Below are 24,803 nucleotides of genomic sequence, written 5' to 3'. Positions count from 1 at the left end.
ACTGTATAAGCATCCAGGGCCCAAACTTGTGTCAGCAAAAAGTAGAGCATAGCTGTGCTTTAACCCGACCGACAGGGAGTCAAAATTAAAAATCCACTCACCCCGAGTTTAAGTGATGGGAAGTCTACTGGCTGTTAAACTATGAAGCACTCATCGTAACTTTAAAACTGAATAACCCACCGATGCAGCCTGTATGGCTGTCTTGCACTCGAGGCTGTTGTACGTCTTTTGGGGGGAAAGGACAACCTATTTGTTGTGCACTCTCAAACTGATTATACTAGCGCCTTCCTTTACAGAACATATCATTTTCGATGTGTGTGTGTGTGTGTGTGTGTGTGTGTGTGTGTGTGAGTGTGTGTGCGTGTGTTACTTGTGGAATAGGGTAGGGCAGGATCAGAATTTAGCACAAATAAACGCAATGTTCAAATCTCAAGCGCTGTTAGTGTTAGTGGTTTACAGTGTGTAAGAACCATCCAAGGACAGTGAAACCATACCTCAACAATGAGAATACCATGCAGTGACTGATTTACTTCTCAGTAAGGACCAAGCTAAAGTTTCGTTACTCCATGGTTTCGTATGTTGTACGCAATGTATAATGACATCAGACGTTTCCACTGGATCTATGACATCAGAATCGAAGATGGCAATGCAAGATGGCTGACCTGGAATACTGGCTCTACGAAGCTGGAATCCAAGACTTGGAATACTGGGACAGTCTCTGTGACGTCAGAGTACAAGGCAGCGGCCGAACATGACGACTGAGGGCATACCTACGCCGCTCTATCACGTCATAATACATGAATTGATATACAGACACTGGCTCTATGGCGTCAAAATTCAGCTCACACTTGTCAGGCTATTTATAACAGTGTAGAAATCCGGCATACTGGTCTCTCAGAGGTGTATAGTCGCAACATACCAAGTCACCTAACTCTAAATTTGGATGTCTCCTTTTTATACACTCATGCTCATAAATTAAGGATAACTGCAGAATGTGGTGCCACACAACGTGGCACTAAACAAAACTGGCGCTAATAGCGTAGGCACATAGAGAACACACACGAAACAGATGTGTAAGTGCACGGTATTGGTGATAAGTTGAAAAAACTGTCCCGAAACACATGTTCTACAAAACGCCGCTGTTTCCTGCGCATGTACCCCGACATCAGTATGGGATATGATCACCATGCACACGTACAAAGGCCGCACAACGGGTTGGCATACTCTGGATCAGGTGGTCGAGCAGCTGCTGGGGTATAGCCTCCCATTCTTGCACCAGAGCCTGTCGGAGCTCCTGAAGTGTTTTAGGGATTTGAAGCTATGCAGCGATACGTCGACCGAGAGCATCCCACACGTGCTTGATGGGGTTTAGGTTTGGAGAACAGGCAGGCCACTCCATTCACCTGGTATCCTCTGTTGCAAGGTACTCCTCCACGATGGCAGCGCAGTGGGGCCGTGCGTTATCATCCATCAGGAGGTAGGTGGGACCCACTGCACCCCTGAAAAGGCCGACATACTGGTGCCAAATGACGTCCCGATAAACCTGATCTGTTACAGGTCCTCTGCCAAAGACATGCAGGGGTGTACGTGCACCAATCATAGTCCCACCCCATACCCATAATCCCACCTCAGACCATCAAACCACGACCTCCATGCAGGTCCATTTCAAGGACATTAAGGGGTTTGGTATCTGGTTCCTGGTTCAAGCCAGATGAAAACCTGGCGAGAATCACTGTTCAGACTATACCTGGACTCGTCCGTGAACATAACCTGGGACCACTGTTCCAGTGACCATGTACTGCGTTCTTGACACCAGGCTTTACAGGCTCTCCTGTGACCAGGGGTCAGTGGAATGCACCTTCCAGGTCTCCAGGCAAATAAACCATGTCTGATGAGTCGTCTGTAGACTATGTGTCTGGAGACAACTGTTCCAGTGGCTGCGGTAAGGTCCCGAGCAAGGCTACTTGCAGTACTCCGTGGGATGGTGAGATATCGGTCTTCTTGTGGTGTTGTACACTGTGGACGTCCCGTACTGTAGCGCCTGGACACGTTTCCTGCCTGCTGGAATCGTTGCCATAATCTTGAGATCACACTTTGTGGCGCACGGAGGGCCCGTGCTACGACCTGCTGTGTTTGACCAGTCTCCAGTCGCCCTAGTATTCTACCCCTCATAACGTCATCAATATATGTTGTTTGAGCCATTTTCAACACACAGTCACCATTAGAACGTCTAAAAACGTCTGCACATGTACTCGCTGCACCGTACTCTGACATGCACCAACACACCTCTGCGTATGTGGACAGCTGCCAGCGCCACCGTGCGACGACCGCAGGTCAAATGCACCGCATAGTCATACCCCGAGGTGATTTGATACACGCAAACCGCCCACCAGAGCGTTGTTTCACCAAGTATCAGCATTATCCTTAATTTATGAGCATGAGTGTATATTAACGAACACTGGGGAGGGACAAACCCCTCTGCCATCATACCACCTCACTGCCTCCACCAAAAGTTTATTTGTGCTGTGCTCCAACAAGCCTCCACCCCCCCCCCCCCCCACCGACCGACATTACAATTTAAATAATTTATCCCTCCACACCAGATACCATAAGGAAAACTGATTATTCCACTGATGCAGTCATGATGGTTGTCAAATCCTCTCACTGTCGAATGCAGTTGGTGAAAGGAATACTCATCCAACAGTCCTTAAACATACATTCTGAAAGGGTACAGTACCGCCCGACATTGAAAATAGGTACAACATACTTCATTATTTTTGTCAGAACAACACATTTTTTTTATAAAATAACTCAATTTCAATTAATACAGCGAAGCCGGAAACCAGTGTGGGAAATAATGACAATTTATTTATTTAATTGATCACATGTGCACTCCCACAAAATAAATCCCTACATCCAGTTTGGTGAGGTCTGTGAAATGAATGAATGTATGGTCGTCTGCTAACCGCAGATAGTGAATGTGGATATATGATCATCTTTGAGGCGATCCTTTGGCCACCTTTGGTGGGTCCAAAGAGATGAAATTTACCTGAGCTTTGAGCGCCTGAAGTGTGGCTGACCAATAAGGTAGCAAGGTGCTTCTCCCACTTCGACAGAGGTGCGAGAGAACCTGAATACGGCCATGTTTCAGCACTCTGCCGCTGGATCTTGTGCTGTTAAGACCTGTTTTAGTTGTGCTCCGTGATGACGAAAGAGTGGAGACATGGTATGCATGTGGAATATTTAAGAGTAGTTTGAAATAATAATTTCCCTATCTCAGGAACTTTTGTGGGGAGAATTAAATGTCAGGCAGGTAATATTAATGGGATTGTAGTAATCATCGGAAGTGACCAACGGTCACAATGAAACCACGTGTAGCAATAAGTTGAAATACTTCCGTGTGTTTAAGTTAAGCTGAATTACTAGCGTGTGTACAATAAGTTGAAATATTTAAGAAATAGCGTGTGTACCATAAGCTGAAATATTTAAGAAATGGCGTGTGCAGGACTTGAAATTAGAGACGAGTACTTCCACGTGGTGAGTACTGTGTGAGTCTCAATCTGTGTATGAGACAAAGGATAAAGAGAAGTACTCGTCCATGGAATCAGTTGAGGACTCGCGTGTGTGATGAATACATTCTTAATATTACCTTGCGTGATATAATTCCGTGTGACGCTAGATTTAAACTCTGAGAGAGAATCAAGGTGAGTCGGCCGTCTATCCAGCAACGCCACTTGGCTTGCATTGCACAGGAAGACGTGCATATATCTCCAGAGTTCACAGTAGGAAAGTAGAATTACAAAGTGGGGCAGTGTCGTGTGAAACTGGGATAAATATTAATTGAAGTGGGAAAGCTGAAAGTGATAATGTTGTAACCATTCTCTGTGTAGTATTTCTTATTGCAGTGTGATGTGTGTCATGTAATTTGGGTATGTGTGGTTTGCATGGGAGAGTAGCAAGGTAGTTTCAAAAGATTTGTGGGTCATGCTTGTTCCTCCTGTATCGCTCGATCTGGAGGAAAGTTTCGTGATGATGATTGTGAGAGTCGAAGCGTGAGATATAATAAAAGATCCACCATCCTATCCAGAAAATGCACTGTAGAGTTAAATAATTACGAGACCATAATATAGAGATTCACCATTGTAAAGCCATGCCCACTGGGCGGAATTTCTCATGTGTTATTGTTGTAGGTTATAGAATTTGTGTGTTTAGGTTAGAGAATTTATCGGAATAAATAAGATAGTGAAAAGAAATAGATTGTTGGACTTTTCCTTCGAATTGTATGTTGTCATGATGTCCCGAATTTATAATGTGTGCGCCATTCATATTCAGTGCGGTGGCCACGTGTTGACAAAAGCCGTTAAATAAAGGACAAAAGGAAAATGTGGTATTGCCAGTGCGTAGTGTACAGTCAGATTTCTGTAAATTACTGATAGTCAGATGCGTGTTTCCGTTGCGTATTAATCATACAGGAGGATAATTTGTAACTAAATTGTGAGTACGAGAGTTCATGTTACTCGATAAATTAAGAATGAATCCACTCGCTTGGCAGACCACTCATCTTGCAGGCCTGACTGCTTGATGCCACAGTATGAGCAAGGCATGTGGGTGCCTCTCAATTCAATTATCAAGTTCCAGACACTGTGATCTAAAACACTAAAAAGAAGAGGATGAAAGTGCCACCTTGGGCACCAAATACAACATTGATTCTCTCTTCCACAAACGATTAATAGGTTTCTGGAGGTGTATAAAGTCAGCGTTTTACGAAATTCACGTCTGATTTTGGTTCAGAAATTACGGCAAGTTCACATCATTTCTATAAAATCATCTTCAGTGACGTAAATGTATGTTACGATACAGCGACGTCTTGCAAGATTAGTGGTCCATTAGCTTAATATCCATTAGATTTCAACACTAAAAACAGCCGACAGTGTCAGACACTAGCCACAGTTATTTCTGTATTTAACATTGGGAAGAAGTGAGGAACTTGTCCACCATAGATTAATTCTCACTATGGTGATCCATATTGTAGAACACAAGTGACAGGGGTTCATCACAAATGAACGCTTAAAGTTCCTTGACGGAAGTACGTACTCGTTCTACCACTGCTTCATATGCATGTGAAATAGCGAACGGGACTCACTAGTAGCGATATAAGATACACTCCACAATTTGTTGTATGCTGGCTTGCCGAGTATATATAGTCATATCTGTAAACTTCGAGGCTCAGCAAAAGAAGCATTGGAGTCTGTAACCCTTTCGCTGCTACAGACGTGCTCTCTGGATTTTGTGCTGAGAGCTGTTTTGTTGTGGCTGTCCAGCTTGCCAAATGAGAGATGGCGTTCCGGCCGCTATGAAGTACTTATCATCCGACTGTAAGAAAATTATTCGTTGAAAACGTTTGTTCTTTGCACATCGCATAGTCTGATATCTTCGCTCGATAAAGGACTGAGTTCATTATCGTTACTGCCTTACATCAAATTAAGTGCAACGAAATTTTAAAAGAGTTTACAGAGGTAAAACGCATTGTGTTAACTTTGCATCTGGTCGAGTGAGCTCATACATTGCAGTATGAAATATAGATTACGTTTCGAAATTTTTTAAAAATTAAGAGCAAAACGATATCTTATTTCGTTCTCAAGTTATCGATTTTTATATCCAATATTTCCATCCTGGATTTTCCATTGGTCGATTTTATATGCGATTGACGGTGGCGCGACGTACCCATTTTCGTCCGTGGGATTTATGTGAGCATAAGTGTCGTCCCATTTCAGAAACGATTCAAGATACCGAAACGAGGGTTTTTGCAAATGATAGACTGCAAAGAGGCACGTACAATGTAGGATAAATACTCGATTTTTTTTCAGCGAGATGTGGAAGTAATTCGTCAGTATGAGGGAGAGGTCAGCAGAACAGAATACGTAGACACATTAATAGCGCTTCAGGAAAACCTGGGGCCTGTTTTAAACACGTCCCCAGCACGTGGGGAGCAGCAGAGCATGACGGGTTCACTCATCCACAGCAGATAAATGGCTAACACCACATACATTGAAAACCCCATACCATACCTGTTATTTCTGACGATTTGTATGGGTGCTTGCACAGGAAAATGTGCTCTAATAGTTCATACAGATGTGTAGGGCACTTTGGCTCAGTTGTTACAGTACGATACTAGCATTTGTAGTTATAGTAGTAGTAGTAGTAGTAGTAGTAGTAGTAGTAGATTCAATAGATTCAAACAATAAGCCCCATGACGAATTCAGACTGCAATAGGTTCGCACCTAACTGTAGGATTCTCAGCCAGCTGTATATTTTCTCTTTTAATTAACACCGATTTTCTCTGTAGATGTGCCTTGGTGTGATGGAAATTTGATATTGATGCAGACAAAATGTTAAACTCCAAACATCCTTCCTATAAAGAAAATGTGTTCTAATGTCAAGGCTGGCACTTCGTTTGTAAGTGAATTCTCACATAAATTATGTGTTTTACTTTGTATATAGAACATCTAAGATTTCCAGCATATTTGTGTCCTCTTCCTACCTCTAGCGTCTAGGCTTACTACCTATCTAGAATGAAGTCTATGCTATGAATTACTAACATGTTATTCACACCTGACATTCCAATACAGTAAACCAATGAGCATGGTGATGGTACTTCTATGACATAACCCTGCAAGTGCTTACCTGCATGGTTCTAAGTTTAGAATCCATTACATCTTCGATGATGTCAAACCTGGGGATATGAATGCAGTCCAGAATAGTTATTCCAATTCCCATGGCGCTGCTGTCATCTGTCCACACCACTCATCCTTAATGCAGGCTTACTAACCATCAAGTAAACCCACCACTTTTACTCTATATTCCATACTCAAACGCTGATCGTCGTCTTCATGTAGCATCATCAGAGATCTACCACCTCCAGGCAGCAGAAACTAACTCACACACTCGATTGTAAGTATTAAACCATTCAGCTATCTCAACGTTTATTGTTCGTTCTGTGTATGTATGTGCACATATTCGTTTTCAAGGTTTTCTTTTATTTCTCCCTCAGTTCAACAGCTCCATGATGTAAACGATGTGGTGTCTGACAAACATGAGCGGCAGCAGCAGCAGCAGCAGATATCAAACTAACACGCAGGCACGCCCCCCTACGCAGCTCTCAACACGTTGAAGTGGGTATCAAGTAGAAATCTAATCGGCACACAGACAAGCTCCCTGATGCATCTCCTGACACGCCGGAGTGGAAATCAAGTCCGCATGGTGAACTGATTTCCAGACTTAGAGTTTCCATTGTATCCATCACTGACACCACTATGTCAGAATGCAGACAAGTTCCCTGATGCAGCACCTGATATTTAGGAACAGGACATGGAATGGTTTCCAGTCTTGGACTTTCCACTAACTCCAACTTATGCACCACTCGTCAACCCTCAGCTACGTCATTACAGTGTGCTGTTGTTCAACACTATTTATCAACTGACCACCAGTGGATCAAAGCGTATTAATATTGGTTTAGTACCTGACATAGACTTCAAAGTTATAGTGGAAATAGAGAACGTCCGGTGGGGTACAACGCTGGGGTTCAGTGATATGGAGTGGGCTCAAGTGTGCAGCAAACTGAAATACATCAAGGACTGCCTGACAACCGAGAACATCCATTCTCTTGAGACATTAGTATCTTTGACAGCAACATTGTATGCATCATCAACATATTTGGGAATGATACAATAAAGTTCACATATCAAGACCTGATGCAACGTGTATATTTAGAGTCTCCAAGTGCCATGAACCACTGTTGTCTGTACAACACAGTACAAATCGCCAAGGAGAGGCTCAGTCTAAGGCGAAGGTATGTTAAAACACTCTTCTATTGTATTGTCAAGTATCTATTGGAAGTTGAAGTTTTCAGTGAGGTTGAGGTGTTAAATGTATGTATGAGTGTGTTCATGTGTGCTATACCTAAGTGTGCTGGTATTACTCCTATAAACTGAAGTTCCACTCAAGTGGAGTTGACAGAACACATTTCTAAGTCTATTAGTGCTCCAGTAGAATTGTAGAAAATACATGCAAATTTAAAGCATGTAAAAACAGTTATTTGGAAAGTATTGCAGAATGATGAATGCTTGAACTTTTATATATTTATAGATATAAAATCACCATCATTAAAAATTCATTGCCACTCACTTTTTCTATACCAAATATATGTATATATGTCTATATACTCCTTTTATGAGTTGTGATATGTTTTATTTCATCATAAACATATACTATGAGACTTGACAGTTCTGATGTTGGAGAGAGAGCTTTAATACATCATACAGTTCCGTTGTTGCTCTATCAGAGAGGCTTAGCACATTCATAGATTTCACACTCATATACTGTTCAGATGACAACACACATGATGCTTTAGGGATAGCAATCTTTATAGATTCCTGAAGTTTAATATTACCTGCATCCCTTGCTGTAATTAATATATCTTTTTGTAACATATAGATGTATTAATTACAGCAAGGGATGCAGCTAACATTAAACTTCAAGAACCTGTAATGGTTGTTATCCATAGAGTATCACGTGTTGTGTCCTTTAAACAGTATATGGCTGTAAAGGCTTTAAATGTGCTAAGTTTATCTGATGTAGCAACAACTAAACTGTAAAGTCTTTCTCACATTGCAAATATATGAACTACAAACTCTCTCTCTCCCACAAATGGTTCAAATGGCTCTGAGCACTATGGGACTTAACCATCTATGGTCATCAGTCCCCTAGAACTTAGAACTACTTAAATCTAACTAACCTAAGGACATCACACAACACCCAGTCATCTCTCTCCCACATCATAACTGTTAAGTCTCATGGTATTTGTGCATGATTGCATAAAACATTTGGTAATTTGTCAACTGTGGAAAGTAAATCACCATCGTTAAAAAATTTTCTACTCACTTTTTCTGCACCAAACCTACTCATCACTCTGCAGTCCTTCCCAAATAACTACATTTTATATGCTTTAAATTCGGTATGTATTTCTTTAAAACCAGTTGGAACACTAATATGGTTAGGAATGCCTTCTGAAAACTCCGCTTGTGTGGAAACTGTTTATAGGAGTAATACTAGCAGACATAGGTACAGCACACACACACACACCCATACACACATTTAACTCCACATCCTCATTGAGAAACTTCATGTTCCAATAGATATTTGACAATGTCATCGAAGAGTTGTTTAACATACCTTCACCGTAGACTGAGTCTCACCTTGGCGTTCTGTACTGTGTTGTACATACCATGTGGGTTCATAAGAGTTGGACACTTTAAACATACACGTTGCATCAGGTCTTGATATATTAACTCCATTGCATCACCCCCAAACACATCGATGATGGTTACACTGTTGCTGGCAAAGATAATGATGTCTCGGGAGAATGGATTGTTTTCGGTTGCCAGGCAGTCCTTGATGTATTTCAGCTTGTGTACACTTGATACTACGCCATATCATTGAACTGCACCGATGTGCCGCACTGGACGTTCTCTGTTTCCAAAATAACTTTGAGGACTATATCAGGTGCTTAACCAACATTAACGTACTTTGATCCACTGGTAGTCAGCTGATATGTAGTGTTGAACAACAGCACTCCGTAGTGACATAGCTCAGGGTTGATGAGTGGTGCACAAGTTGGATGTAGTGGAAAGTCGAAGATTGGAAATCATTCCATATCCTGTTCCTATATATCAGGTGTTGCACCAGGGAGCTTGTCTTCATGCTGACTTAGTGGTGCCACTGATGGATGTAATGGAAACTCTAAGTCTGGAAAGAGTTCTCCATGCTGACTTTATTTCCACTCCAGTATGTCAGGAGTTGCATCAGGGAGCTTGACTGTGTGCCGACTTGATTTCTGCTGCTCGAATGTTCTTGATTTCCACTACAACGTGTTGGCAAGGACTCCCTATATAGAACTTACGTGTTGGGAGCCTCATAAGGGAGTGTTCTTGCATGCTGGTTTGATATCTGCTGCTGCTGCTGCTGCTCATATGTATCAGACGCCACATCGCCTACATCATGGAGATGTTTAAGTGAGGGAGAAGTAAAAGAAAACCTTGAAAAAAGAATACGTGCACATACATACACATGATGAATAACAAACGTTGAGAGAGCTGAATGGTTTAATACTTCCAATCGAGTGTGTGAATTAGTTTCTGCTGCCTGGAGGTGGTAGATCTCTGATGATGCTACATGATGATGATGATCGACATTTGAATATTGAGAGAAGAATAAAAGTGGTGGGTTTGCTTGATGGTTAGCAAGCCTGCATTGAGGATGAGTGGTGGGGACAGATGACCGCTACGCAGTGGGAACTGGAATAACTATTCTGGACTGCATTCATATCACCAGGTCAGCTATCTTCGACTCTGACATAATCAAAGATGTAATGGATTCTAAACTTAGAATCATGCCGGTTACTACCCACAGCGTGGTGTCATAGAAATATCATCACCCCGCTTAGTAATTTACTGTGCTGGAATGTCATATGTGAATAAAATGTTAGAAATTCATAATAGAGACTTCATTCTAGATGGGTAGTAAGCCCGGACGCTACAGGGTAGCAGTGGACAGAAAACTGCTGGAAATCGTAAATGTCCCAGGTAAAATATAAAACAAATATAATTTATGTAAGGACTCATTTAAAAATGCAGTGCCAGCGCTGGCATAGAATCACATTATGTTTGTGGGAATAATGTTTGGCGTTTAACGTTTTGGCAACATTGATGTCAAATTTTCATTGCACCAAGGCATGTCTACAGCGAAAATCGATATTACTTTAACATGTTATACTGCCACGCACCAGAAAAGTGTGAGGGCTGCTATGGTACAGCTGGTTGAGAATCCTATAGTTATGTGGGAACCTACTGGAATGTGAATTCGCCATGGGGCTTACAGTTTGGATCTATCGAATCCACTACTACTACTACTACTACTACTACTACTACTACTACAAATGATAGTATGGTAGTATACCGTATGAGCCAAAGTGACCCACATGTCGGTATAAATTGTTATAATTCATTTTCCTGTACAAGCACCTGCACAAATCTTCAGAAATGACAGATGTGGTGTGCGGTTTTCAATGAGTGTGGCGTTAACGCCTTACAAAGGTCACTATGTATACTCGGCAAACGAGCATACAATACATTGTGCAGCATATCTTATATCGCTACTACTCAGTCCCTTTCGCTATTCGACATGCATATGGTGCAGTGGGAGAACGATTAAGTGCCTCCGTCAAGTAACTTTAAGCGTTCACTTGTGATGAACCCCTGTCACTTGTATTCTCCAATATGGATCGCCATAGAGAGACTTAATCTATGGTGGACATATCTTAACTGGTCCTCAATTACGCTGTCAAGTATGTGTTGGAACACGAAGTTCCTGACTTCTTCCCAGTGTTAAATACAGGATTAACTGTTGCTGGTGTCTGACACTGGCGGGTGTTTTTAGTTTTGAAATCTTATGGATATTAAGCTAATGGACCACTAATCTTGCAAGACGTCGCTGTAACATAGATGGCGCTAGTATGATCAGTTCTAGACTCTGATTTTTAAAATTTCACTTGCGATGGCTATACATTACATTAAACTGGCCGTCTTTATATGTAACTCATCTGGAATGATAAAAAGTATGCATTACAAGCCATTTTGGTGGGTGATCTGCACTGCTGGCATTAGACTTCCAATCAACGGTAACCTCACACAAATGTAATGCAGAGCCGAGGGATGCGGACGTTTCTTATTTAATTCTAGAACAATGTATCCCATACAAGGTAGTTTGAAGCAAATGTCTGATGCTCATGTCCTCAAATTTCCCTGGCATTTTAATTTAGGGCACATTGGACGCCATCACAAACATTATACTAGCTGTATAGGAGTATTGTACCCCTTCAGAAACATATAAATTGTTTCTATAAGAATGAGTCGATGTTGAAACTCCTTGGAAGATTAAAACTATGTCCGCGCGGGATTAGCTGAGCGGTCAAAGGCGGTACAGTCATGGACTGTGCGATTGGTCCCGGCTGAGGTTCGAGTCCTCCCTAGGGCGTGGGTGTGTGTGTTTGTGCTTAGGATAATTTAGGTTAAGTAGCGTGTAAGCTTAGGGACTGATGACCTTAGCAGTTAAGTCTCAAAAAAATTCCACACACATTTGAACATTAAAACTATGTGCCATGCCGAGACTTAAATTCGGTACCGCAAATTTCGTGCAGTTTTCACAGAAGAGCTTCTGTCAAGTTTGGAAGTTAGGAGATAAGGTACTGCTGGAAGTCAAGTTGTGAGGACTCGTCGTGAGTCATGCTTACGTAGCTCAATCAGTAAACCACGAGCCTGCAAAAGGAAAAGGTCATGAGTTTGAGTATCAGTCTGCCACACTGTTTTAATCTCTCGGGTAGTTTCATATCAGTGTACACTCCGCTGCAGAGGGGAAACTTCAACCCCCCCCCCCCCCTCCCGGAAGTAAAGCTGAGAGGACGGTTCGTGAGTCAGAGTCATGCTTGGGTCGCTCAGTTGGTAGAGTACTTGTCTCAAAAGGCAAAGGCCCCAAGTTCGAGTCTCAGTTCAGCACACAGTTTTATTCTTTCATGAAGTTTCATATCAGCACATACTCTGGTGCAGAGTGAAAATTTCATTTTGAATCGATGTTGATGTACTTTGATGTACAAAGTAGTTGTTTCATCCTCTTAAAGTTTGCAAGTACTGAGTTTGGAGCTCTGTACCAGAGAAACTTGCGAGGTGAATGTATGTCAGGTGCTGGAAATGGATTTAATATAGAGCATATAGAGCACACCGATTGTGGCGATGCATGCAGCCTGTATCGGACGAAAGACATGAGATGTCGGCTAGCATTCCTCACTGTGTGACGTGGTGCCTACTGCTTTGGAATTATACAGGGGGAGGGTTGAAGCTGCAGCAAACACAAAAGACCATGCGATCCACTGGAGTGTCTAATGGTCAGTAGTAAATGCGAAACAGGCAGTGTAACTGTTCGAGGTTTGTGGCAGTGGACTTTGAAGGGGGTTATGGACATGCTGCAGTTGTGGTGAAGCAGTGGCGGCAGCTATGTGCAGAGACTTTGTAGGCTACTCCAGCTATGGAATGCCAGAACCATTCAATCACATTCATCTAACACAACAGGACACAGTCCTGTTCTAAAATTGGACTATGTTTAAGAGTAAAATTTTGTAGCCTTGGACAACACAAACACCCGTCCCCGTGCAGAGAAAATCCCCAACAGGGCAGGGAATCGAACCCGGGTCCCCGTGATCCAGAGGTAGCAACGCTAGTCACTAGACCACGAGCTTCGGACCCAGAGACTGTGGTGTGATGCACTACCTTTGGGAGAGGGGGTGGGGGGGGCAATAGGTCTGGTACTATACAGTTTATGTATGTACCTACTGCAGGTGAAAGCAGTCTCTATGTAGTGGCAAATTCAGGGGCCATGTGGCGACATCCTGTACACTCCAAACAACAGTGGTGCTGCATTACACATGGTCTGTGAACTTGAGAGGATGCCTCTGACATGGCACGCGACCTGGCTCAGCCCAGCATGGCGTTGCATTGCACAGTGAGATGTGGCTGAATTGATGCAAACTGGCTACTTCGAGTCAACCGATTGTTGACTCAACATTGTATGGAGGGGTAGCAGTGTTCAAATAAAGATGTGAATGAATACCTCTGCTACTCCTTTCCCCCCAATCACATATGACAGTGAGAAGAGTTTGACATCAATACCAGCTGCATTAGTGGGCTATTCAATTTCGTAGTTAGGATGAGTGCTTTATTGTTTGACTGCCAGCAGCCTTCCCATCAGTTTAATTTGGGGTAAGTGGATTTTTTAATTTTGACTAAATGTCATCAGATTTATGTACAAGTGTGGTTTCTGCATTTATCATGTTTCCCGTCATTTTCAGTCCAATCATGCAGGCTGTGGCTGCTATGCTGTCACAACAGCGTAGTAATGATGGAGCTGGAACTTCTATACTCCATTCTGTGTTATGTTACCAAATTGGTAATATGCATGTAGTTCCCTATTAATGGAGCTGTGGTCATGCACTCTTAGTGGGGGTACCACAGACAGAGTAGTGGCAGACTTCCCGCCCCTGGTCTGGTGGTCATGCACTTTGTGATCGCAGTGTAGGGAGCTCTCCAAGGCAACGTATTTGTTTAAACAAAGACGCAAGTGTTCCTACTACACAGTGTACAGTTTGGATTTTAACTTGTGGAAATAAGTGGGAGCTGCTGCCCGGTGCTGCTGTGGCATCGTTGCGGCAGCTGCCGTGCTTCCTGCACATTATAGAGCAGCATGGATGGCAGGGCAGCATGGATGGCTGGAGGTGGTGGTGTATGGCGTCGTCGCGAGGATGTTGGTGTGGAGGGCAGAAAGCCTTCCCCCTTCCTCATCGTTGTTTGCTTAAATAAAGACACTATTGGGGAGATCCGAACTTAAGAGTTAGGAGAAGCAGCAGTCATAAACCTCTGAGTGATTGGTATCTTTCATTGGCACTGAGCCAGTACCTCACCTCATATCTGGACCAGAATGCCAGAATTTCACGCTGTTATAAAAATAACCCAAAAGGTGTGAGCTGTATTGTGACATCATTGAGCTATAACAGTATGCCTGTTCACCATGTTAGATCACCATCATGTATTCCAAGTCAGCTATCTTGGATTCTGGCGTCATAGTTAGGCTGGTGCTCGTATTCCAAGTCTCGGATTGTGACATCACAGAAATTCTCCCACTATGACCTAGTTATCTCGTATTTTTTGAATTTCACACTGATTTATGCTTAGGACAAAAACCTTCCTTCCATAAGAAACACACTAGCACAATTGAGCTATTGTTTGAATTTGCTACCAAAATTTGAATTTCCCAGCAAAATTTTAAGCTCCCACCATTTTACGCATAGCGCAGTTAGCCTTTGGCAGATGGGGAGGGGAAGGGGCAGGGAATTCTCATTACATCTCATGACACAATTCTGAGTCCTCGATGCCCATAGAAAAACTACTTATCTTATCCAGAATGCCCACAGTCCCCCTGCTTATAATCCTTCTGTGGCACAAATAAACAATAGGTGTCTACAATAAGAGCAGCATGGCAAACAGTCACGACATGGACGGGCTAACATGTCTTAAATACTTTCACCACTCTGACAGAAGTTTCAAAACACGTTCAGGGAAAACAGCGAACATAATATGGTGTAATTGGGGAAGTGCTCCAAAATAAAATAATTATGAACCCCTATTGTTTGACCTCTACATCTTGCAAATGTATATTACAGGAAGATAGGGATCTATGGCGAAGTCCACAAACAGACTATAAAAACTGCATGAACACAAACTCAGCTGGGAAGTTACAGGCGACATACAGTACATCTCCACGGGAATTAGATATCTCAGGGTGAGAGGGGACCGGAAACTCATTTTGAGGCTCCATACACAGTGAGTCACTATCAGAGTGCACGCAAGGCTGAGGCACCTCTACCTAGTGATTTGCACGCAAGCACTCTATACGAGAAGATGATGAAGTCTATGTGCATGACACTCAGTAAACTGCTGGTGTCAACAAACAGCGACAGTCTGCGGTTACTCAGCGCCAACAGATATCCGCCACCAGTCTGCACATGGCAGACCATTGTAACATCAACACCAGGAAGGATAGTAAATAACGAGATTTTTCATGGTTAATTTTGTAGGTGATTTGGAGGTATACAGGGTGTGAAATTCAGTACACAAAGAAGCTGCCACTTTTGGCAACAACAGTGGTTCCAATCTGGCTGTGCATCGAGTCGAACTGAAGATACTCGTTTTCCTGGAAACAACTCCATTTCCTGACACAAAATATGTGACGTGGCTGTACGATCTGCACGGCGGAGAGAACAATATGAATATCTTCTCCAGTGGTAGTGGTGTGGGGACCTTGAGATCCTGCATGGTGTTGAGTATAGCCCTCCTGGACCCATCGAATCCATATTTTCGTTACAGTCACAGAATACCTACCAAAGTGAGCAGCAATATCGCGGAACGTTAAATCGCCAGCTCCGTAGGCCATAATCTTGACGCTAATAGACATTTTTCGTTCTAACACGACATTCAAATATAATTTCTAAATGCAGATGGCTACTGTGTGGTTGTAATGAGATGCACACTTCATGAAAATTTTGCGTTTGTTACATACTGCCTTAATGGTGTTGCTATTTCTATGGCCAGTGGTCTATATATGTTTACTAACATAGTCATATGAACGATAAGCTACGACCAATGCCAAACGAAGAGCGACAATGTACCCAGAGTTCTACCTCGATTTTCTCATAGAGTAGTTAAAAAACTCGTTTCGGGAGTATACAAGAAATCTAAACTTCTTTCGTAGAGGAAACTAGACCCTTCTGGACTGAACAGCGCTAACAACATGGTGTCGGCGAGGCCTTGTGTAGCAGCAATTGTGAGTAGCTGTGCCAGTTGTATTCTCGTTTATCTTTCTCTCTTACACTAAAAAAAAAAAAAAAAAAACCACACACACAGTGCAATACAGATACGGTGACTCAAGGAGGAACTCAGCGCTGCGTGTGAAAAAGTGGGAGGTTCTTTCAGCTGGTAGCTAAGAAATAAAAATCGGTATGTTGTGCGTTTACTTTTTAGTTTCTAGATCACTCAGCCACAATAAACAGGCACTGGGGCTGTAATTAGGACGAATGTGGAAAATTAGGTGGACTGATAAGGTAAGAAATGAGGAGGTTCTGCGCAGAATCGGAGAGGATAGTAATATGCGGACAACACTGACAAGACGAAGGTACAGGATGATGATAGGGCATTCGTTAAGACATCAGGGAATAACTTTTGTGGTACTAGAGGTAGCTGTAGAGGGTCGAAAAAGAACCATACACTGACGGCAAAAAATCGCAACATCAAGGAGGAGTAGTGCGAGATTAACCAAAGTTAGCAGACGTGTTTCTACGTCTGAAACATGATGTCTACTCAAATTTGTCGCCAGTCGCATAACAGTGGCGCTAGTAGCTCCGGCATGAGGATGTGAATCGGGATTGCTTTTAACACACACTGCAACAGTCGTGAACACTAGTTACCTTTGAGACTAAACGAGGTGAGTTGATGTTAGCCAAGACTGCCTTTAAGACGACAAAGACGCCATTACCAACAACTCGCTGAGTTTGAACGAGGGTGTGTGATAGGGCTACGAGAAGCTGGATATTCCTTCTGAGATAGTGCAGAAAGACTTGGCAAGAATGTAGCCATTGTGCGTGACTGCTGGCAGAAGTGACCACGAGAATGTACAGTCGCAAGAAGATTGGGCTTCGGACGGCCACGTGGCACTACCGAGAGGGAAAGGTGTGTAACGTCCCATCGACAACGAGGCATGAGGGACAGAGCACAGACTCGGATTAGGGAAAGCTGGAGAAGGAAGTCAGCCGTGCCCTTTCAGAGGAACCATCCCGGAATTTCCCTTAAACGGTTTAGGGAAATCACGGAAAACCTAAATCAGGATGGCCGGACGCGGGTTTGAACCGTCGTCCTCCCGATTGCGAGTCCAGTGTAATAACCACTCCGCCACCCCACCTCGCTCGGTACCAAGAGGCAAGACCAGCGTGTTCCGCGTATGGCCTCGGAGCATCGTACCGCATCTACAGCAGTAATTTGAGCAGCAACTGGCAACACAGTGACACAACGAACTGTTACAAATCCGTTGCCTGAAGTGCAACTCCGAGCCAGATAGCCTGTAGTGTGCATCGAACTGACTTGAACCATTGCCATTCGCGACTTCGTGGTGTCACGGGACAGCTCATTGGAGGGCAGGAGGAAGTCTTTTGTGTTTTCTGATGAGAGATGGTTCTGCCTCGGTGCCAGTGATGGCCCTGAGTTGGTTAGAAGGAGGCCAGTCGAGTGCCTGCAACCAACCTGTCTGCATGCTAGACACAATGGACCTAGACAGCAGGAGCCCTCTCGTGGTTATCCCACAAACCCTGACTGCAAAACTCTACGTCAATCTGGTGACCCGATCTGTTGTGCTGACATTCATCAACAGCATTCCAGGGCGCGTTTTCCAACAGTACAACACTCGGCCGCATACCACTGTTGTAACCCAACATACTCTACAGAGTGTCGACATGTTCCCTTGGCATGCTCGATCACCAGATCTGTCTCCAATGAAGCACATATGGGACACCATCGAATGACAATTCCAGCGTCATCCACAACTTGCATTAACCGTCGCTGTATTGACCGACCAAGTACAGCGGTAACTCTATCCGAAAAACTGGCATCTGGCACCTGTACAACATAACGTTGCACGTTTTCACGCTTGAATTCAACATTCTAACGGTTACACTAGTTATTAATATATCAGCATTTCACATTTCGCATCTTGCCCGTACATTAACCTGTGATTTTGGAATGTTAACCACTTAAATATGTTACCTAGACAAATGTATCCCCAGAATTTCATTACTCTACATTAATTATTTTTTGGTGTTGCGATTTTTTCAGTCAATGTATGTACTGTGCTACAGAACTTTTCTAAACGCTGAACATGTAAATATGCACTAATTACTTACAGTACGAAACTGTAGGTGACAAGCTGCTCAGGCCTAAAAACAAAAAGAATGTTGCACAGTCACAATACATGACGCTAAATGCGATAGAAGATAAAAAAATGTATTCATGCAAATGTGATACTGTAGGCTTTATTTTCGAGTATACCACTTCAGCCCTTGCGTATAATAGTAACTTAAAACAAATAAACGGATACACATTGCTGCTTCAAAAAGGTGGGGAATCATTACCCGCAACCTCTTCGAAAGATGTAAACCGGTAGTAAACTGTAAGAATTTCTGTTTCACACCATTAGAACTCGTAAAACTGTTTCATTATGGGCATAAACACTTGAGGTCGCTAACGTACTCTTGTGCGGTGGCACTCGACTCGGAGGTAGCCGGTCCGGACATTGGTGGTGGAAAAAGTATTCACCGCCAGTACTTGAACGGCTAAAGGAGCAGAGGTTGTGGCGTAAAGCCACACCTTGCACCAATGTCCTGGATTAAATTCCACACCTCTCCGCGGTGTGTTATGGAATCAGGGCGTGTGACACTGTTGATGGTTATCTGTCCAGTGGTGCTATTCGAGAGGAGCAGGATATATGGTGGCAACGGGTTTCACTTCTCTCAGTATTAAACATTGTAAACATCTCACTACACTATACAGACTTCGGTACTGTCACCTACTTTCCACAGGTAATTTAAGACTCAATATTCACACGCCATGAAGTAAGATGCCTGTGTGTGTGGACAAAGAAGCCTTTTCCTGTTGAACAACTGAACCTACCCCTCGAGTTCTCCTAGCCAACAATCCCATATGACTGTTTTTTTTCCTATGAGAATAAATTTAGTATCACCCATATATTAGCTGTAAAATTTGGGATACGAAATTTACGATATCCACTACAAGGAAACGAAGCCCTGAGGCAGTTGTCTACAGGAATGTAATTCTACAGATATTATGTAGGTCGAATACTGTTTGTGGTCGTAATTACAGGTACATTGACCTATGGACAGCCTGTCGTGAGCAACAGTTCTAGAATAGTTTTTAGCTTCCTTTAGCTACAGTGAAACACTGCAGCCGTGCATGGAGGCAATCATACAGGCGTCAGATGTTATGGGAGTTGGTGAGCAAACCTACCAGCAGAACTGACGACCCTCTAGAATAGAGCGTCACAAACGCGGAACGTATGTGCGCGACATTGTCCTTCTGGTAAAGCGCATCTCAGTGACGTCGTGGGAACGTGCCACTACGACATCGGGCAGTTACGACTTCGCTGAGCTTTCCGAGGGACAAGAGTTGTAATATCAGTGACACAGCGGAAAGGCAGAGCCACTGCACCGTTCGTGACCTGACCGATTCACGTCCGAACTGTGGATTCTGTTGGGGTCTATGTGACACGAATTGGTGCATTGGAAAAACAAGTACATATGCGGTCCGTATAAATACCCCTTATTTGGAGACAGATAGCTGCAGTCTGACAACTGCAAGCATCGAGGGGAGATCTACCGCCGCCCGGAATTAGCCGAGCGGTCTAGGGCGCTCCAGTCATGGACTGTGCGGCTGGTCCCGGCGGAGGTTCGAGTCCTCCCTCGGGCATGGGTGTGTTTGTTTGTCTTACGATAATTTAGGTTAAGTAGTGTGTAAGCTTAAGGACTGATGACCGTAGAAGTTAAGTCCCTTAAGATTTCACACACATTTGAACAGTTGGAGATCTACCCCAGTGCACAAACTGCCGCAACAGGACTTGGCCTCCACTAGCTGCAGGTCTACTTTTGGATCTGGGTCTGATGTTGTGGACTTAGCGCCTTGATCTGGTGGGCCACCTCTGAGACTTCTTCCAGTTAGTGCCAGCTTCCTACCCTGAGGGACACTGTTCGAGGCTGGGACTGGGCAGCCACTCAGCCAGCTTAGTCACTGTGGGCATATTGTCGCTGTCCGCCTTCACTTGCATGGGGCAGGCACTACTGTTGATAGCTATCAGAGAGCTGTCTTCCTGTACGAGATCCAAGACGAGATTCTGAGTCATCGGGCGGGTCCTCCTCTATGCTGCGAGGCTACGTCCAGTCGGCGCACATGTGGCCCACGACGCGGGGCGCACCTCGCGTGTCAGCACCCTCGCTGACTTGCCGTCGTTTCTGCGGGCGAACGACGCTGCAAGCTGCCAGAAACTGCAAGCCGCTTGCTTGGCTCAGTGCTTCCACACCCGTCGTCTACAGCACACGCCTTGTAGGCTGTTGCAACTGTAACACTGTTGAATACACTGAGGAGACAAAAGTCATAGAATACTTCCTAATATCGTGTTGGACTTCCTTTTTCCCGGCATAGTGCAGCAACTCTACGTGCATGACTCAACGTGTCTTTGGAAGTCCCCTGTTGAAATATTGAGCCATGCTGCCTGTATAGCAGCCGAAAATTGAGAAAGTGTTGCCGGAGCTGGATTTTGTGCGTGAATTGACCTCTGGATTATGTCCCATAAATGTTCGATGGGATTCATGTTCCGTGATCTGAGTGGAAAAATCATTCGAATTGTCCAGAATGTTCTTCGAACCAGTCGTGAATAATTCTAAACCGATGACGTGGCGTACTGCCATCTATAAAAACTTCATTGTTATTTGGGAACATGAAGTACGTCAGTAGCTGAAAATGGTTTCCAAGTAGCCGAACATTACTATTTCCAGTCAATGATCGATTCAGCTGGACCTGAGAACCCAGTCCATTCCATTTAATTATAGAGCTATCACCAGCTCCCAAGGGCGCTGATAACCTCGCCATTGAGAGCCCATAAGCTCCAAACACACACACATACACACACACACCACACATACACACACACCACACACAAGCTTTCACAGTGCCTTGTTGACAACTTGAGTCCGTGGCTTCGTGGGGTCTGCTCCAGTCCAATCCTACCATCAGCTCTTACCAACTGAGTTTCGGACTCATCTAAACAGGCCATGGTTCAGTCGCCTAGGGTCCAGCCGATAAGGTCACGAGCACTTGAGAGGCGCTGCAGGCGATGTTCTGTTGTTAGCAAAGGAAATAGCTTCAGTCGCATTCTGCCACAGCCCAATTACGCCAAATTTCGCAGCACTATCCTAACGGATACGTGCGTCGTAAGTCCCACATTGATTTCGGTGGTTATTTCACGCAGTGTTGCTTGTCTGTTAGCACTGACAACTCGACGCAAACGCCGCTGCTGTCGGTCGTTAGGTGAAGGCCGTCAGCCACTGTATTGTCTGTGGCGAGAAGTAATGCTCGAAATTTGTTCTTAGGACACTCTTGACGCTGGAGATCTGGGAATATCAAATTCCCTACAGATTTTAGAAATAGAATGCCCCATGCGTTTAGCTCCAACTACCATTTCGCGTGAAAAGTCTGTTAATTACTGTTGCGCGGCCATAATAACGTCGGAAACTTTTTCGTATGAATCACCGGAGTACAAATACCCTTTTATACTTGGTGTATGCAATACTACCGCCATATATGTGTGTTCATATCGCTACATCATGCCATTTGTCACCTCAGTCTAAAATGAATATTTAATCACTGATTCTTTCACGATACATCGGACAGCAACGAGACAACCGCCGGACCACTTATACCACGCCCACAGTAATGGACAACCGGCTTCATGAGAGTAACAATCTATTTTCACTATCCACCGTAGTGGCCATCCACTCCGTGACATTACAGTTGCATTTGAAATTGTTGTTGCTCAACAATTCACTATGTCTCACAGCACGGTATTACACTACTGGCCATTAAAATTGCTACGCCAAGAAGAAATGCTGATGATAAACGGGTATTCATTGGACAAATATATTATACTAGAACTGACATGTGATTACATTTTCACGCAATTTGGGTGCATAGATCCTGAGAAATCAGTACCCAGAACAACCACCTCTGGCCGTAATAACGGCCTTGATACACCTGGGCATTGATTCAAACAGAGCTTGGATGGAGTGTACAGGTACAGCTGCCCATGCAGCTTCAACACGATACAACAGTTCATCAAGAGTAGTGACTGGCGTATTGTGACGAGCTAGTTGCTCGGCTACCATTGACCAGACGTTTTCAGTTGGTGAGAGATCTGGATGATGTGCTGGTCAGGGCAGCAGTCGAACATTTTATGTATCCAGAAAGGCCCGTACAGGGCCTGCAACATGCGGTCGTGCATTATCCTGCTGAAATGTAGGGTTTCGCAGGGATCGAATGAAGGGTATAGCCACGGGTCGTAACACATCTGAAATGTAACGTCGACTGTTCAAAGTGCCGTCAATGCGAACAAGAGGTGGCCGAGACGTGTAACCAATGGCACCCCATACCATCACGCCGGGTGATACGCCAGTATGGCGATTACGAATACACGCTTCCAATGTGCGTTCCCCGCGATGTCGCCAAACACGGATGCGACCATCATGATGATGTAAACAGAACCTGGATTCATCCGAAAAAATGACGTTTGCCATTCGTGCACCCAGGTTCGTCGTTGAGTACACCATCGCAGGCGCTCCTGTCTGTGATGCAGCCTCAAAGGTAACCAACCACAGCCATGGTATCCGAGCTGATAGTCCATGCTGCTGCAAACGTGGTCGAACTGTTCGTGCAGATGGTTGTTCTCTTGCAAACGTCCCCACCTGTTGACTCAGGAATCGAGACGTGGCTGCACGATCCGTTACAGCCATGCGGATAAGATACCTGTCATCTTGACTGCTAGTGATACGAGGCCGTTGGGATCCAGCACGACGTTCCATATTACCCTCCTGAACCCACCGATTCCATATTCTGCTAACAGTCATTGGATCTCGACCAACGCGAGCAGCAATGTCGCGATACGATAAACCGCAGTCGCAATAGGCTACAATCCGATCTTTATCAAAGTCGGAAACGTGATGGTACGCATTTCTCCCCCTTACACCAGGCATCACAACAACGTTTCGTCAGGCAACGCCGGTCAACTGCTGTTTGTGTATGAGATAACGGTTGGAAACTTTCCTCGTGTCAGCACGTTGTAGGTGTCCCTACCGGCGCCAACCTCGTGTATATGCTCTGAAAAGCTAATCATTTGCATATCACAGCAATTTCTTCCTGTCGGCTAAATTTCGCGTCTGTAGCACGTCATCTTCGTGGTGTAGGAATTTTAATGGGCAGTAGTGTAATAATGGATATTTCTGCCTGTTTATGCGCAATATGTTGCATTTCTTTATGTTGAAAGTCAATTGCCAATCTCTGCACCAAAAATCGATGCTCTGTAGGTCTCACTCCTTTCCCTAAAATTTTCTAGCGTGGCGACTCGACAACAGAATCATCCGCGAAATACCTCATGGAACTTTAGACGTTATTCCTTAGGTTATTTATATACAATCACCTAAAACTTGCATCGCAGATATTGCGAAAATAGAAAGTGCTATTAAAATGCGGTTTTCACGTAATGGATTTGAAGTCAGGGGCTCATATTTTTAGCCAATCAACAGTTTACAATAATAGCTAGATAGTGTATTTGTTGTGCAAACATAGACTTTTTTAAAATGGAACAATGCCTATAGACATTAACAAACTAAAAGTTGGGTGAATTAGAATTTCAGTGGTGTTTGTTGCAGGATTCTAATGCGAGTCGTTTACGAGATATCGTATTTTGATAAGTTTCCACACCGGAACTTGTACAGTACCCGTGGTAGCACACACTAAAGAACAACACAAGTGCATGTGGATTCTGACTAGTAACGAGATAAATGACCATCACAGGTTCTGTTGAAAATGACCACCGGCAGCGGCAATACACACTACCAGTCTGGTATGGAACAACTGCTGCACACGTGCTAGCATTTGAGCGAATACGTCCGAGCAGGCTGCAGTAATACGTCGTTGTATATTATCGGGTGTAGTTGGTATGTCTTTGTAGACAGCATCTTTCAGTTTTCCTCACAGAAAAAAAGTCTACAGGCGTCAAATCCGGTGAACGGGCCGGCCGAGGTACAGGTCCTTGGCGTCCAATCCAACGATTTGCAAACAATTCGTGAAAACATACTGTAGTACTTCGTACACTATGGACTGGACAGCCATCATATTGGTACCGTAGGTTCGTCGTAATCTTCAGAGGAACATCTTCTACCATCCGTGGAAGATGGTTTGTTAGGAGGCTGCGATACTTGTGCGCGTTCAGTGTTCCGTCTGTGAAAAACGGGCCTGTGAGCTGATGGTTGACTATCG

Source organism: Schistocerca nitens, chromosome 3 (genome assembly GCF_023898315.1).
Source record: "Schistocerca nitens isolate TAMUIC-IGC-003100 chromosome 3, iqSchNite1.1, whole genome shotgun sequence".
NCBI lineage: Eukaryota > Metazoa > Arthropoda > Insecta > Orthoptera > Acrididae > Schistocerca > Schistocerca nitens.
Note: the sequence above shows the minus strand (reverse complement) of the source record.